The sequence below is a fragment of the Mustela nivalis genome (genome assembly GCF_964662115.1).
Source record: "Mustela nivalis genome assembly, chromosome: 9".
Classification (NCBI taxonomy): domain Eukaryota; kingdom Metazoa; phylum Chordata; class Mammalia; order Carnivora; family Mustelidae; genus Mustela; species Mustela nivalis.
The window spans coordinates 21,496,048-21,511,877 of NC_139028.1; the positions used below are offsets into that span (position 1 = coordinate 21,496,048).

The 15,830-nt window shown below is 54.2% G+C and overlaps 1 long non-coding RNA gene across 1 annotated transcript; it reads right to left on the bottom strand.

Annotated features, from left to right (window-relative positions):
* Positions 1-6,784: 6,784 nt before the first annotated feature.
* On the bottom strand, positions 6,785-14,742 carry LOC309840905. The gene is made up of 2 exons (XR_014298850.1): positions 12,967-14,742; positions 6,785-7,909 (listed from the first exon to the last, which is right to left on the bottom strand). It is a non-coding gene; the product is annotated as an uncharacterized lncRNA (long non-coding RNA).
* Positions 14,743-15,830: the final 1,088 nt, after the last annotated feature.

Here is a 15,830-nt window from a genome sequence, read left to right on the forward strand (position 1 = left end):
AGGGACGACGCCTTCACCATCCCCAATTAAATGGAAGCCCTCACACCCACACACAAATGTAGGTACACCGAAGTGAGAACAAACACAGTTGTCCAGGCAAACATTCATGTGTACAGGTAAACGTAAACACTTAACGGCAAGCACACCTGTGCTCAAATGCAATTTGAACATAATCCAAGAATTCTGCATTGGCACCTATGCCGATGCCTTTAATTTTATTTTTTACAAATGCCTGAAATGCGTGGGATTCATTTCCAGTAAGGACACCCCACCCATTTAAAAACGGTGATTAATTTCAATATTTGTTACATCAGGATACTGGGTGATCACGTGGTGTGTGTGTGTGTGTGTGTGTGTGTGTGTGTGTGTTTTACCAGAGCTAGCTGGAGAAGCGCCCCATATTGGGCTCCCTGCTCAGTGGGAAGCCTGCTTCTTCCTCCCCTCTCCCCCTTCCCCTCTGCTTGTAGTCCCTCTCTCCATATCTCTCTGTCAAATAAATAAATAAAATCTTTTAAAAAAAAAAGGTATATCATTATTTTAGCAAAACCTTCATATGTGCTCTGAAGTTCTTTAAGAACTTGATTGTAAATAGGGTTTTTTTAAATAAAAGAAATCAACGCCGAACCAGGTCAGTGTTAAAAACTTCACTTTGGGGGGCGCCTGGGTGGCTCAGTGGGTTAAGCCGCTGCCTTCGGCTCAGGTCATGATCTCAGGGTCCTGGGATCAAGCCCCACATCGGGCTCTCTGCTCAGCCTCTCTCTTTCTCTGCCTGCCTCTCTGCCTACTTGTGATCTCTCTCTGTCAAATAAACAAATAAAATCTTAAAAATAAAAAATAAAAACTTCACTTTGGGGGTTATATAGCTAATTCAGGATTGACCTTCTTAGTATTAATTCACTGACTGGAGGAGAAAAAACAAATAAGCATTCTCCCCCCCCCCCTTTTTTTTTTTGCAATTGTTTTAATGTTATAGGAAAAGTCCTGGACTGTGAATCAGAAATCCTGGATTCTAATCTCCTCTCTGCCCCCTTAGTCAGCTTGTGGGATTAGTTTACCCTTTCGGGCCTCCGTTTTCTCCCAAATGGGTTGAGCTAGAATGACGACCAAGGTCCCTTCCTAACACAGAGATGAGGTGAGCACAGATATGCACGTCCCCCCCTCCTACCCTGTATAGGGAGGTGCGTGCCTGTCCACACACATGTGCAGGCAAAGAAACATACACAATTCATACCCAGATACTCAGAAGCCAACACCAAAAAAGTCCACAAAATAAAGTTTTTCCTTCAAATGCATGCACGTATTTCTAAAATATTTCCATCTTCTTGAGATTCTTGAGATGAATCATTGCAATTCACAAGTAATGAAACCTACATAAGAAGGTAGTGTATGGGGACACCTGGGTGGCTCAGTTGGTTAAGCAGCTGCCTTCGGCTCAGGTCATGATCCCAGCGTCCTGGGATCGAGTCCCACATCGGGCTCCTTGCTCGGCAGGGAGCCTGCTTCTCCCTCTGCCTCTGCCTGCCATTCTGTCTGCCTGTGCTCGCTCTCTCCCCCTCTCTCTCTCTGATAAATAAATAAAATATTTAAAAAAAAAAAAAAGAAAGAAAAAAAAAAAAAGAAGGTAGTGTATGTCCTTAAATTACCCAGGCTTTCCTTAAACCCAAATTCTAGGTGCCTATCCAGGGGAATATCTAGGTATGTTACACCACTCACTCTCTCAACATTTTAGATTGTAACATCATAGTTCTAAGCTCACTGGAACAAAGGGCTCAAAGCCCAGAGCCTTCTCCCCCACAGATGGGGTCTCTGGGGTTCCATTGCCCTTGTACAGGTCACTGTCTCTGGTGGATGGATGGCAGGGGGCTGCAGAAACATCCAGCAAGGCTGGAGTCCCCCCCTAAAAAACCACGGTCTCCCTCCTGCTGCTCCCTCTCAGCTCACAACCCCCAGACTTGCTGAGAAGCCAACCCAGAGGGGCTCCCTGAAGTCCAGATTCTGAGGAGCTGAAGTTCATGGTCACACTTCTCTCTGGGGGTCAGGGTGGGGTGGGAGGAAACCAAACTAAGAGAAAATGAAGGAAGAAAATTCTGTGAGTTGGAACTAACTTTGCTGACTCCTCAAGTTGACCTTACTTCCTTCGGGCCCACAAGACACTCACAAATGGGTTCACCAAACCGTATTTGAGCACCTTCCATCCCGGAAAACCAGCTGGGCCCTTCACTCCTCCCGTCTTGAGGTTACAATGCCCCTTCTCCACCTGCGTGAGCCTCCTTTTTTTTTTTTTTAAAGATTTTATGTATTCAGCAAAGAGAAAGCAAGAGAGGGAACATAAGCAGAGGGAGTGGGAGAGGGAGAAGCAGGCTTCCTGCTTTCCCGCTGAGCAGGGCGCCAGAGGCGGGGCTCGAACCCAGGACTCTGGGATCAGGACCTGAGCCGAAGGCAGACACTTAACCAACGGAGCCACCCAGGCGCCCCTCCCCTTCTTTTTTTTTTTTTTTTTTTTTTTTTAAGATTTTATTTATTTGACAGAAAGAGAAACTGCATGAGCCTTCTTCTGCAGCAGGGCCTGGGTAGGCCTCACAGCTCTCCCAGCCCAGCCCCTGGCTCAGCTTGTCCCAGTTGCCAGCACAGCCTGCAGCTTTCCTCTATTCACTCCATGCTGTGGCTCTTCCTGCGCGTGCCTGACTCGTCTCCTCTTCTAGACACAGGCTCCTGACTCTGGATTTGCCCCTGCAGAGCCCAGCCTGGTGCCTGCTCCTTAGGGACACTCAGTAAATGCCGACTGAAGGCCCAGATGAGCCCGTCCTTTTAGAGTTACAGACATCGGAGTACGCCGTCATGGGTCATGCCTTCCAGAAGTAGGTCCTTCCCCTGGAATCAAAGCCTTCAACTTTGCAGTTCTTGTCTTGGAGTTTCCAGCCTGGAAGGGGAGCCTGTGGCAGGGCAGCTGAGCCTACAGGACCACGGACACGGACGCTGGTTCTCCACGGACATCTGCCCAGTCGCCATCGCCATCAAGCTGGGCTTCTGGGATCCAAAAGCTTCAGTTTGCTCTCATTTCAGTTCCTTGCCAAAAAGTAGACAGATTGGCCCAGAACGGTCTTGCTCAATCTACAGAGAGGTCTGGGATGTCCCAGAGGCAGATCTACGGGGAGGCCAACACCACCGGAGCTCTGGGGTCCCACAGGGCCCCAGGCACGTGCTCAGGTGGTCAGGCGGTGTTGGTGATCTGGTAGAACACTACAGTTTCAGTGTAATCCGGCATGATCGCTCCTTTCTCCCACTCGGACTTTTGTGGGTCTCATGTGCATTTGGGGGCTCTGACTCAGGATCTCCCCACATGAGTGAGCGATGGAGCCATCAGACTTGGGATTGGTGAGGTACACTTCCCGGGTCCCCAGGCACCACCATGGAGCCATCCTGGGGTGAAAAATGGCTTGCCCGGGCACTCCCACTGCCCCTGGGGCCACTTGGCTCTGTCATCCCCCAGGGGGCAGGGTTCGAGCTGGGTGACAAAACCACCACAGCTAAGATCCCTGCACTAGAGGCTCGTGTGTGCCTCCTAAAGGAGCAAAAAGGGCAAAATGATTAGCGGAGCCAGAAGCTAGTCTGTGTAAAATTATGATAAGTAATATTAAAAAAAAAAAAAGCGGTATGGGGGTATGTCGGGCAGTCAACACCAACATTATTTGCCCCGGTTTTGTGATGTTTGTGGTATTGGTGAGTTGTTTCAAGACTGGTACTCTGTTGCAATTTTTTTTTATTGTTCTTAAGAAATAATTGCATTTGTGCCTAATTTGGGGTTCCGTAATCTTATCCTGTTTCCCTTCAAGAAGTCCCACCGAGTGGTCTAAGCTTCGGGTCCCTGACACTGGAACCCATCCCAGGAGCTCCCCATGGACCACACGGAGGCAGCGGAGCTGGGCCTAGAACCAGGCTTTCTGGACTCTGGCCTAGAGCTCTTCCCACCAGAGTCCTTTGCCTCAGAGACATAAGACGATAATTCGCGTGTTTCTCCAGTGCCATGCGCACAGAACGTCCTCAAAAACACATGGCTTCCCGAGGAGACGGTCCTGCACGGTGAAGCGGAAGTCAAGGCTGGCCCTGGGGCATGACTTTGACTCGAGGAAAGTCCTCTTCCTGGGAAATCTGGCCATTTCACCACAGCCCCGACCTGTCAGTCCACAAAGCAGAGCATCCCAGGGATGGAAGACAGGGATGGAAGGTTTGCTGCCAAATCCCCTCTGTGCCCTCCCTGTGGACACTATCCTTCCTGTCACCCTGAGGGGGGGCATCAGCAAGAAGGACTGAGCGATCCCTCACCGCCCGAGAGCCGTGGGAGACACCATGAGCCCCTGCAGACGATCCGAACAGGATCAGAGGTCAGAGTCACAGAGCCGGTCCGGAATGGCCAAGGTGAACAAGGACATTGTGTGGGGACAGCAGGCTACCTCAGTCCAACAGCCTTAGACACGGCAAAGGGTCAGGAGCGCCTCAGAGCTCACCTCTCCCAGGCCTGTCTCATACCCACGGGCTCTCCTTACACCACCAGACACGTGCGAATGCAGTCCCTGCTTGAATGCTTCCAGGGACAAGGGACTCCCTCCCCCCACACAAGCTCATCTTACCACCCGAGACCACATACACACTCTTTTCTTTATCAAACCTGATCTGAACTAGCCTTCCAGGGTTCACAGGGTGTACCCAATCTCTGCCTGATGACAGCTTTCCCAACACTTGAGAACAGCCACCCCAGGCTCCCCGCAAGCGTTCCTCTCGCCAGGCTAAATACTCCAGTCTGTCAACCTCCTCTTTTCCAACATCATTTCCAGACCCTTCACTCTCAGGGTTTCCCTTTTTACACACACTCAACTTCGACCGCAGCTCTCTTAAAATCAGAGTGGACGCGACACTTCAGATGAAGTGTGAGCGGCCCCCAGGACAGGCGCTATCGCCCCCCCGGGGAGGTCTCTGAATTACTCTTTACGGTCACCCGAGGCTTCACCGGCCTCTCTGGCTGCTGCGCTGAAAGCTGGGCCTCTGTGTCTTGAACCACAGCTGCGCCGCCCTCCCCAGGCCGGCCACCCTGGTGTGCACGATCTGGGAAGGTGAGCGTGATTAGACACAGAGTGTTGGGGGCTTGAAATACCTCGTGGGTATTTCACACCCACTGGATAAGGCTATCCCCGCCCCTGCAGCCTCACTCCTCCCCAGAGAGGGGGCGGGCTTCAGCTGAGAACACGGGAACATCGAGCCAAAGGTCCCATCTTCAGGCCATATGGCTTGAGAGCTTCGTATCTTTATTAAACTTGACTTTATTATTTTGGGGGGGCATGGGGGAGAGGGAAAAAGAGTCTCACGCAGATTCCCCTTTGAGCACAGAACCCCATGCAGGGCTCGATCCCAGGACCGCAAGATCGTGACCTGAGCCCAAATCAAGAGCTGGCACTTAACTGACTGAGCCCCCTGGGTGCCCATTAATTTGACTTTATTTTAAACCAGCTGAAAAGTCAAACAGATCGAACACACTGCGTTCCCCAAGTGTGCCATGAGAAGGAAACAGGTCATATGCGAAAACTAAATTACGGTCAAATAAGATGCGGAAAACCGTGGAACCACCCAAGGTAAAAAGGTGCCCAGAGCCTTGGAAACACTAACGGGCATGGAAAACCTCCAAGTGACGGATGCAGGAGGAGGCATTTGGAGATCGGTTTCCCACATCTCCTGGTCTAAAAATTCTGTCCTTTCACTGGCCACCGCCCACAGCGTGTCCGTCTATTTATTCTTTCAGCAACGTTGTGCCCAGTCCACATGCAGCAGCTCCCAGCGTTCCCAGAAAGCCCAGCATGGAACCACTGCCCTGGGGGAGCTCGGGCTCCAGGGTGGGGTTGGGGGGGCGACCTGCAGAGAGGACAGAGGGAGGTCCATGTGCCGGGTCAAAGGGTCAGAGTGAGAAGGGGCCTGGAGAGCATCTACCACCAGCATTTTGTGTCTCAAAGGAGGAAATGGTGCCCAGGAGGATAAAGGACATTCCTGGCCGCATGGCCAGAGGGCTCGGATGGGACTTAGCTCCTGGGCTCCTGACTCCCAGGTCTGCACTCTGCCTACCATTCTGTTCATGGCCCCCATCATGCGGATTGGGCTGGAGGACTTCTAACTCTCTTCTAGGGCTGAGATTTGATCAGTCTGTAAAAAGAACTTCTTTATTTATTTATTTACTCATTTGACACAGAAAGAGAGATCACAAGTAAGCAGAGAGGCAGGCAGAGAGAGAGGGAGAAGCCGGCTCCCTGCTGAGCAGAAAGCCTGATGCGGGGCTCGATCCCAGGACCCTGGGATCATGACCTGAGCTGAAGTCAGAAACTTTAACCCACTGAGCCACCCAGGCGCCCCTAAAAAGAGCTTCTTAAGGTCAGAGAAAGGGGTGGCCAGAAAAAACCCAGGCAGGACGTGGGTGGGCTTACAGCCTGCATGATGGGAAGTTGGGAAGACCCTGGACAGGCCCAGCTGGAGGGAGAGGGGTCTCCCTGTGGGGTTTCCACCCATCTGAGACACCCAACACAAGGGGGCTGGGGTGGTGTCTTCCCAGACTCACTGCTTAGGACCTTGGAGCTGAGCTGAATCGGTCAGTTGCTTGTCCGAGCCAGCCGAGGTAGCTCTTTCTTTTGGTAAACTAGAACCAGAGCCATGAACTCCTGATAGTAATGGCTATAACTGAACACTTGCTGTGGGTCCAGCACTATGCTAAGTACTGTACACGCATCATCTCAGTTCACCCTCAGAATAATTCCGTAAGACCGGTATAATTTTTATCATCCCCACTTTACGGATAGTGAAACTGAGCCAGAGAGAAATGAAGTGAATTGTCCAACGCACCCAGCTGGTGAACATCAAATGCCCAAGCCTCGAGCTGGACAGTCTGATTTCAGAGGCCTCGTCCTGTTTCATTGTCATTGGTTGGTCGTGTTTCTGCTGCCACATTTTTAAAAAGGTTTTAATATAGAAAATTTCATATCCAAAGGAGAGAGAATAGTATAATGAATTGCCACATACCCATCTTCTCGCTGCTACAATTGTTGACTCGTGGCCAATCTTGTTTCATTTTTATTCCCATACTCCCCCCACCACCCGCCTGCCACCACTTCCCATCACCAAGGATTTTTTTGAAGCAAATTGCATGCATTATATAATTTCATCTGTGGATCCTTTAGCATGCATCTCTAAAAAAATAAGGCCGAATCCTCATTCTCAATCACTCCACCGCGTGTGTTCTGACTGAGAAGTAGCTCCGGCCAGGTACCCCTCAGCCTCTCTACATACACATACACACACACACACACACACACACACACACGATTTCAGGCTAGCCACTGCCTAAAACAGCTGAACGTGCACCCTCTGGGCACAGAAGCAACCAGCTCACCGGGCAGCCAGTCCCAAAGTCCTCACCCCACAGCTTGGCCAAACGGCCTCTCTGGCCCTCCTCAGGGTGTCTTATGACAGCCGAAGCCCCTGCCAGCAGTCTAGCTCCTTTGGAGATGGAAAACAGCTGGACGTGGCAGTCTCCTGCCTAGTGGGGTTGTTGCCACAAGAACAAGTCTTTCTCAGCCAGCCTGGACCTGGCCCCCAACCCTGGCCCTTCCCTTAAATCCAGTCAATTCTCCACCCTGCCCGGTCTAAGAGCAAGAGATATGGAGAAGATGTAGCTGAAGCACCTGGATTTAGTCTGCAGTCAGAGATTCACGGTGCCTCTCATGATCAGGCCTCACTTCCCTCATCTGTAAAATGGGATCAAAACACTTACCTGGCAGAGTGGCTGTGAATGTCCGAAGAGATGGGGGAAGGGGTGCCTGGCTGGCTCCGTCAGAAGAGTGGGCAGCTGTTGATCTCAGGGTCATGGGTTCGAGCCCTACATGGGTGTAGAGATTACATAAATAAATAAATAAATAAAACTTTTTTAAAGATTTAAAAAATAAAAAAAGGGATGGGCAAGTTTTATCTGTGGGTTTGTTTGGCTAGGGAAGGATGCAGTACCTGCTATGGCCAGCAGGTGTCATCCAAAGACCAGCACCTAAAATACCGTGGGGTGAAACTGGTGGGGGTCTACTCCACTGAGAGGATTATCTTTCCAGTATTAAAGCCAGTTGGACTTGGGGGAAGTGGGAAAAAGTTTAGCATGTGGGATTTCTCCTTAGAAAAGCCAGTCTGGAGGCGCCTGGGTAGCTCAGTGGGTTAAGTCTCTGCCTTTGGCTGGGGTCATGATCTCAGGGTCCTGGGATCAAGCCCTGCATCCAGCTCTCTGCTCAGCGGGGAGCCTGCTTCCCTTCCTCTCTCTCTGCCTGCCTCTCTGCCTACTTGTGATTTCTTTCCCTCTGTCAAATAAGTAACTAAAATCTTTAAATTAAAAAAAAAAAAAAAGCCAGTCTGGTTGTACCCAGAGTTCAAACGTGAAACTGTGCCACCTTTCAAGCAGCTCATAGGAAGGCCCCACAGCGAGACAGGCATCAAGAACCCCATTTTACAAATGAGGAAACTGAGGCTTCAAGGAGCAAGTGACTTGCTAAAGGTGATACAGCCACTGAGTGATGGATGATGTCCTCTTAGCCCGTCTCCTGTACACATGTGTGTGCACACGCACACACAGGTGGCGCAGGGAAGACAGAGAAATCCCAGGCTACAGAACCAGGGATCAATATTCTGCACGTCCCAGGGAACGTGTGTGGGCAGACTGGTATGGGACTAACGACTGGCCCCTGGGAAACACCAACCAGAAGAATCTTTAATGGGTTTAGGTTCTGTGGTTTCAATAACAACTTCCACTTAAGCTTGTCGAAATGCCTAACACAGTGCCTGGCACATCACCTGATGTTCAAATACTTCACTCTTTTGCCGAATGAATGATTGAAAAGGTAGGCCCGTCCCCCGCCTCCGGGAAAGCCCTAGTTGACCTTTGCTTGATCCCTCAAACCCATGCTCTGGGTTCACAGGTCCTTATGGCCGCTTTATACACATGATCTTGTTCACTCTTTAATGAGCGGAGTACCGCAATGCCCACTTTACAGAAGAGGAAGGGGAGGTTCCGACATATGAAGGGGCTCGCCCAGTGCTGCCTAGCTAGGCAGTGGCAGAGGCGAGCTTTGAACCCATCTCTGCTTTTCTACCTCCAGCCCCTCTTGGCTGCACTCCTCCTGCTCGATAACATTTTCACTGCACGGTTTGAGAGGAGGGAAAATTTCAGATTTAGGAACGAGTGAGTCTTCCTGAACTGCCCGGAATTACCTCACATCTGGGGAGAGGGGACATCAGCAGCTGGTCCAGACACCCCAGGGTCAGGAGAAATCCTGCCTCAGCAGGAGCTCCAGGGAAGGGAGGAGGATCCCAGTCGGGCAGGCCAGAGTCTGGCCCATTCCCACGAGAGGGCACTCGGGGAAGGACAGGAGCCTGCCTCCCCCTCCTCAGTCTTGCCTCCGGGGTGTGGGTCTGCTCTCTGGAGGCGCATCGGCTGCCTTCCCTCCCTCACCGCCCCTCAGGGCAGTCTCCAGCGCCCTGTGGACCCCTCACCGGCAAGCCTCTACCCAGGGAGTCTGGTTATCTGCCTCCCCCTAGTGCCACAGGAGGGGGTGGGACTCGTCAGGACTCAGGGACCCGGTCCAGGCTGCCCACCCTGCCGGCCCCGCTGTCACACCAGGCGAGGCTTCCCAGGTGGAGCTGTAGTCTGGGCTCACCCTCCGCCCCACCTGTTTCCGTGTTGGCCTCTGAGAGTCACTGGAAGGGGTGAAGGAATGACGACCTTCCACCCAGGTTCTGGCTCTCCCCTGAGGGGCCGGGCTCCAGACAGGGGCCTGCAGGGTGGCGGGGAGGAGCCAGCCCGTCCAGGTCTCCCGGATGCCGGGGCCAAACTCTTGCACCCTCTGCTGGGTCCCTCCCAGCCTCCTGGCCTGCTGGGCGCCCATACAAACCTTCTCCCTCACACACACACACCACACACAGAAGGGAAACCTATAATCAAGACACAAACCCTCCGCTGGTCTCAAAGGACCTGGGGAGCCCACAGGCTGGCGGTGGCCCCGGGGGTGGGAGCTTCTGGAGAATGGGCCATGCCAGGTCTACGTGGTGCTCAGGAGGGTCTGGGACTGGGACCTCTGCTTGCACCAGCCTCCCCTTGGGGCCTGGCCTGTCTAAGGGTGGGACTCGGGGGTCCCTGCCTCTTGGTCCTCCTGAAGTGTCCTGAGAAAACCCCACTGAAGAACAAACATGAAAGCAGTAAAGGACAGGGGCTGAGGTGCCTGGAGGGGTCCGGGAAGAGGCCGCAGCTTCAAATGCTAGAGCCTTGGGACACTCAGCAAATGGCCTCGGCTTGTCACAGCCTGGTCAGGAGCAAGGAACCACCACGGGTTAGAAATTGTCTCTCCACTGGGGAAAGTGAGGCTCAGGAGGGACTGGCCCACAGTCCCGAGTAGGACACCATCACAGAAGCCAGGGCTCAAAGCCAAGCTGGCTGATTCCAAAGTCTATGATCTTTACCATAATGCCAAGGAAGAAAATGCGAACTGTCCCCAGGACAGGTCCCCAGGACGGCATCCTGAGTGAGCACACATGCACCACCCGTCCAGATGGGGACACCCAGCAGCCCTCCTTGTCCCTTGGGAGGTGGAGGGGGGCAGCTGTGGGCCATCACTCATTCATTCAACAAAGGCTTACTGAGCACCTACTATGTGCCAGGCACAGGCTGGGCTCTGGAGGTTGGTCAGGGACCCCTCAGAGAGGGGCAGTAGTGTAGGCAGACACGAGGGGATGGTCAGGATTTGGGGAGATGGGGGAGGCGTCCCCTAGCAGGTCTCCAAGGGTGCTGGGGAGAGCCAGGCAGGAAGGGTCCCTCAGTAGCCGAGGCCCAGCTGAGCCTATTCCACTGCCACCCTGGGCAGGTGTGTAAGGGCTGAGGCCACTCCCTGATGATGTTATTAGCTGTGTCGGGAGCATATGGTCCGTGGACATGAGACCTGAAATATTATTTACTTCAGGGCAGAGGACACTCACTGACTCCCATGCAAGCTGGGTCTGGCACGACTCTTCCTGATTGATAGGCCTTTCAGGAAACAAAGACCACAAGAGAATTCAACATGCTCCTGGCTCGGGGCCAAGCCAGCCTCCTCTCCTATGCTTTGTCAAGTGTGTCTTTTTGTCTGCCTTCACCACTCGCAGGTGCCTCTGCCTGTGTTTGTGGTGTGTGTGTGTGTGTGTGTGTGCGCGCGCGCGCACTCACACGCATGCACACACACCCTGCTTTCTCCGAGCCCGGCTCTCCCGGGGGCAGGAAGGAACAAGAGATCTGCTACAGCTTCCCCACAGAACTTTTTCCCTCAGTCCCTTGACTTGGAAGCCAATGTCTGGTATTTTTTGCCAGGCTCAGAGACAGACTAGGGCCTTCTCAAGGTCACACAGCAGGCCAAGGGCAAGGCTGCCGGTGAGGCCAGTTCTCCCTCTTTCCCTGCTCTAGCTACACGGGACCGCGGGGTGTGTCCTGGCCCACAAACTGCTGCCCCAGCTCGGAACTTCCACCTTTTCTCCCCTTCCTCTGCCACGCTCACCTGGGGAATTCCTTCTAGTGACACCAAAGAAGCCCTTTGGGGAAGTGACAGAATTTCTTGGAAAGGGAACCAAAGTTTAGAGCTCTAGGGGCAAACAGCAACCAGGAGAACCTGGGAGCTTCTGGGGGTTGGAGGAGCAGGACTGAGGGAGGTCACACAGGGTGGGAACAGGCAGGCCAAACAACTGGAAACATAGGTGCCAAATCAGAGCTGCCCCCCACCCCCCACCCCAGGCAGCTCCTTCCAGGCACCAAGCCCATCCACAGCTGCGGAGACAACCCCTCTTTCAGGTCTCCCCCGCCACTCCCCTAGCCCCTCCAGTGTCGAGGCCGAAGCCCTGGGCACCCAGGTTCCAAGTTCTAAGTAGGCTGGCTTCCCAAGTACTGGGTGGCTCAACGTGAAGGGTCTCCAGGCTGGGAGGGGGGCGCGCAGGCAGAGCCGGGGCTTTCTTCCCATGGCTGGGCCACGCCGGGCTCGGTGCTGCCCTCCCGCGGCCGTGGATGGAGGCTGCCGTGCTCCTGGTTCCCAGGCCCTATCTGATCCATCTTCCCAGCCGGGGACTCAGGGCCACGCCAAGACAGGGCCTGGTGGCTGTGGCATTTGCCTCTGATCTCCGCTGGCCCAGCGTGTGTCAGGCGGAGGATGAAGAATGGGCCCGCCGCTGCCGCCCCAGAGGCCTCTGCTGAATTGCAGTTCAGAGCTCAGCTGCCTGGGGCTGCGGATCGACAGGGAGGCCATTAATCTCTCCAGCAGCAGCCCTGCCCTGAGCAAGAAGGGGGGGGCTGCTGGGGGAAGACTCAGCTCTGCTCTCTGCTCCAGGACCTCTTCAGCACTCCCTCTGAGAGAGGCAGGACCAGAGTAGATGCTCAAGGTGGGTTCTTTGGGGCACCCCCTCCTCGCTCAGCCCGGCAGAGTTTGGGATTGCTGGGGATGAGGGGGGAGTCTCCCAAGGTCCCAGAGTTTTGAAAAATCAGAGGCGCAGGGCAGGGGCATCCTCACTCTGGAAAGATCAACACCTGTAGGTTCCAGGGACCAGCCAGTCCAAGCCTCCAGTCCCTTGGACAGGGAAACCAAGGCCAGGGAGGAGAGCTTCCCCACCATGGGCCACCTAGCCCGAGTGTCCAAGAGGGGATCTCCTGCCCCCCAACCCCACACATATGTGAGCTCCCCATGCCCAAATGGACAGAGGCTGGGGGAGAGTGAGCAGGGGGCACTCGAGCCTGGGACAGGACGACACTAACTGATGGGGTCACCAGTAATACTGCCCCATCCTGACCTCGTCCCCAGCTCTTCTTGTGCTCGGAGGTTGGTGGGGAAAGGCCAGGGTAGGGCAGGCTCAGAAGACCCCAGGGCCCTCGTGGCCAAGGCCAGTGCGTACCTTTTATGTCTTGAAATCACCCTCATGCGGGAGCTGGGGTGAGGCCACCGCCAGGGCAGGATGCTGCTGTCTGCCCCCTCCCCAGACTGTGAAGCAGGCCAAGTTTTCTGGGGCCTTGAGTCTTCACTTCCTGTCTGTTCCCCGCCCCTCCTCCCATTCTCCTAGTTGGGCTCACCTAGTGAGCCAATCACCTGCAGCTTCGCCTCCAAAACCGATTCTCCTGGGGGTGGCGTTAAACACCACCAGCAGCTCATCAGTTAAGGCAGAAGCCCTGGGGCCCAGTCTCTGCTGGGCACAGCCGCCCAGACAACAAGCCAACCTCTCCCACCTGCCGCCCCACAGACGTCACTGCTCAGCGCCTCTGCCTCTCTCAGGTCCTGCTCATGACATTGATTAGCTCCAACTATGAGAGGCTTCGTGGTTACCCCAAGCGCCGGGAACAAAGTTCAGACCACATGATCACTGCCGTCCGGCAGCGAGGGCTCGAGACCCCCAGCCCAGAATCACCCCAGAACAGGACAAGGGATACGCTTGAGGGATGTGTAAACAGATTGAGAAGAGTTCCAAGCTCCTCTCTCCCCGCCCCGCGAAACCCAGGGCACGGGGCAGATCTTTCAGAGGGCCCTAAGGTCTGCGAAGGGCTCCAGGCCCTGGAAAGAGGAGTTGAAAACGCCAAATTGGGAGTTTTAAGACTAAGACGCATGCTCCCTCTGGTGTTGATAATGGAAGTTGCATCCCCTCAGACGAGGGTTTGTTGCGTTGGGTGACGGGGTCATTCATCCAATCATTCCCAGGCTTGGTTGTTCTTTGTGACCCAATTTGTGTCCGAGTTGTGAAAAATCCCAGAGTGAAGTGAAAGCTCAGTAGTTCCCAGTGCATGTGACCTTTGTGGAGAGGGAAGGGAAAGTTTACAGGAAGGCCCTGTACCACAAATAGGTCACAGACCTCAGAATGGCACTTAGCTCTGTGGTTCTCAGCCCTGGCTACTCTCCGGGGCCACCTGGGCGCTTTTGTGGGCTCCACCCCAAGAGTCTTAGTCAATAGGTCCAGAGGGAATGCTGGGTGTCTGGTGGTCCAAACAGCACCCTGGGTTCCTTGGGGTCAATAATCTGGGACCCAAAGTAGCCTCACATCTGACAAGGGTGAAGGGTGTACAGCAGGGGTGGAGAGCAGAGTAGTTCCCCTGGGACCATCCTCCCTGTGGAGCAGCTAGAATGTCCCTCCTAGCTGGCCTCCTCAGAGGTCTGTGTATAGAACATTCTAGAAGTATGACTCCTTTCCACTGCTCTGGACCACAGACCTGCAACACCGCCTCCTCCTGTCTTGCTGTTGTATCCAAGAAGCTTCAGGAGCAAACCCCCAGGAAAGTGCCCCTGGCTGGATGCACCCCATTCCATTTCATCTCTCCCACCATCATGGACAGGTCAAGTACACGCTCCAGCTTGTGTATGGAAATACTGAATTCTATTTAGGGGTGTGGCCTGTCACATTTTATTTGTCTTTGGGGAGCCCACGTTTGGAGCAGGGGGTCGCAAAGACCTTGGCCTCGAGGTGTAAGTAGCCAGGCCCTTTAACTCTTTCCTCTGCTTTCTAAGCCCACAGGTGGTCAGTGGGGATCTGTCTGCCATCCCAGGTGTCAGTGAGAAGAGTGCTGGAATGGGAGCCAGAGACCTGGTTTCTAGCTCTGGCCCTGATTCGGGCTGGCTCTGTCACCTGGACAAGTCCCTGCCTTTCCCAGGGTCTCAGTTTCCCTTTCTGAGAAGTGAAGCTTAACTATTTTGCTCCCTAAGGACCTTCTGTGTTCAAGCCTTCTGTGATTCTGTGAGGGCTGGCAATCTTCGGGATCTAGGGGCAGTGGATTTAGACAAAGAACTGAATTTGCACATGGAAATTTGCACGTGGTGGCCTACTCTGCCTGTGGCCCCCAAACTACCCTATTCGTTTTAAATTTAAAAATCTTAAAAAAATGTTTATTCTAACTATCTTCCACACCCAACGTGAGGCTTGAACCCATGACCCCCCTGTTCATGGTAAACTCCACTCAAATGAGGCTGCCCGGGGTTCTCCTGCCAAGCTCTCCCCTCCCCTCCCTGGCAGGCTTACAGACCCAGATGAGGAAAATGGACACTAGGTGGTGCCATGATCCAGGCACCCATCCTTTCCTCAGGGAAGAGTTGCAGAGGGAAGATGGGCTCCTTCTGAGTCCAGCGCCGCAAGGGGGCCACAGGCTTCAGGAAGTCAGGCTCTGGTCCGAGAGGCAGCCTGACGCCATCGTGGCTCCAGCTGCCTGTGGCTGGGTGCCTGCCAGAGTGGACAGGGCTGGAGGAGAGGGTATGCAGGGTACCCAGGTCCTCACCCTCCCTGTCCACTCCCTGGCCCTGGGTTCAACCAAGGCAGCACCCAGATGGGTGGAGGAGAACAGGTGCAACGGCGGTCCCCAAGCCCCAAGAGTGGAAAGGGAGTGGCCTGAGCTTAGCACCAAGGTCAGGAGGTGGGTAGGGAGAGAGCGCGTGAGCCGAGGTGCCCACCAGCCCCCCCAGATCCACCCAGCAGAGAGCTCCAGCAGCAGCACCCTGGGCCTGTGTAGATAGCCCAGCAGCACCCAGTTGTCATTGACCTTCAGGCTTCCTGGCTTTCTCTCTGCCTGGCGTTCGGAAGGCAGGCTGAGTCCTCGGTCCTTGGGGCTCCTTGCAATTCAGAGGGCAGGCAGAGGCCTGCGGATGGTGGTACTGAACTCCCTGTCCAAGGAGGCAAGGGCACCTGAGCAGCTCATTGAAAACCAAGAGACCAAACTGTATCGTACTCCAGCTCGGAGAGGCGAGTCGGTCATGGCAGGTACGGGAGCGGAGGAGGGAGGGAGGCAG